The following is a 422-nucleotide window of genomic DNA, read 5'->3' on the forward strand; positions in this document are numbered from 1 at the left end:
ATCCGTTAAATATTTGAACGTTACGGAAGAACTTCCAGTACGGTAAGTTACGTCACATTAATTAATTACTTTTTAAGAAAATTTATTTTTACGTACGAGTGCAATTGCAATGTCAGCAGCAGCAGCAGCAGGAGGAGGAGGAAAAGCAACAGCAAACAAAAAGCAACAAGTAATTTTTTTTTAAATTTTTGGCGCCTTTTTTCTTCGTAAAAAAAAAAACAAATTCGAAACCCGTTTCAATACTGACTTGAAATTTATCTGACGTAATAAATAAAGATATCGAAACCGTGAATTTTTACATTGATGACGTATTCGCGATCGATTACGTCACTAAAATCCTTATGTAAAAAATTTTTTTTTTTTTAAACTATTAACCCATTGACAAAATTATTAATTTTTTTTTTTCTGTTTTCATTACTTAA

Source organism: Pediculus humanus, genomic scaffold (genome assembly GCF_000006295.1).
Source record: "Pediculus humanus corporis 1103172107458 genomic scaffold, whole genome shotgun sequence".
Classification (NCBI taxonomy): Eukaryota; Metazoa; Arthropoda; class Insecta; order Psocodea; family Pediculidae; genus Pediculus; species Pediculus humanus.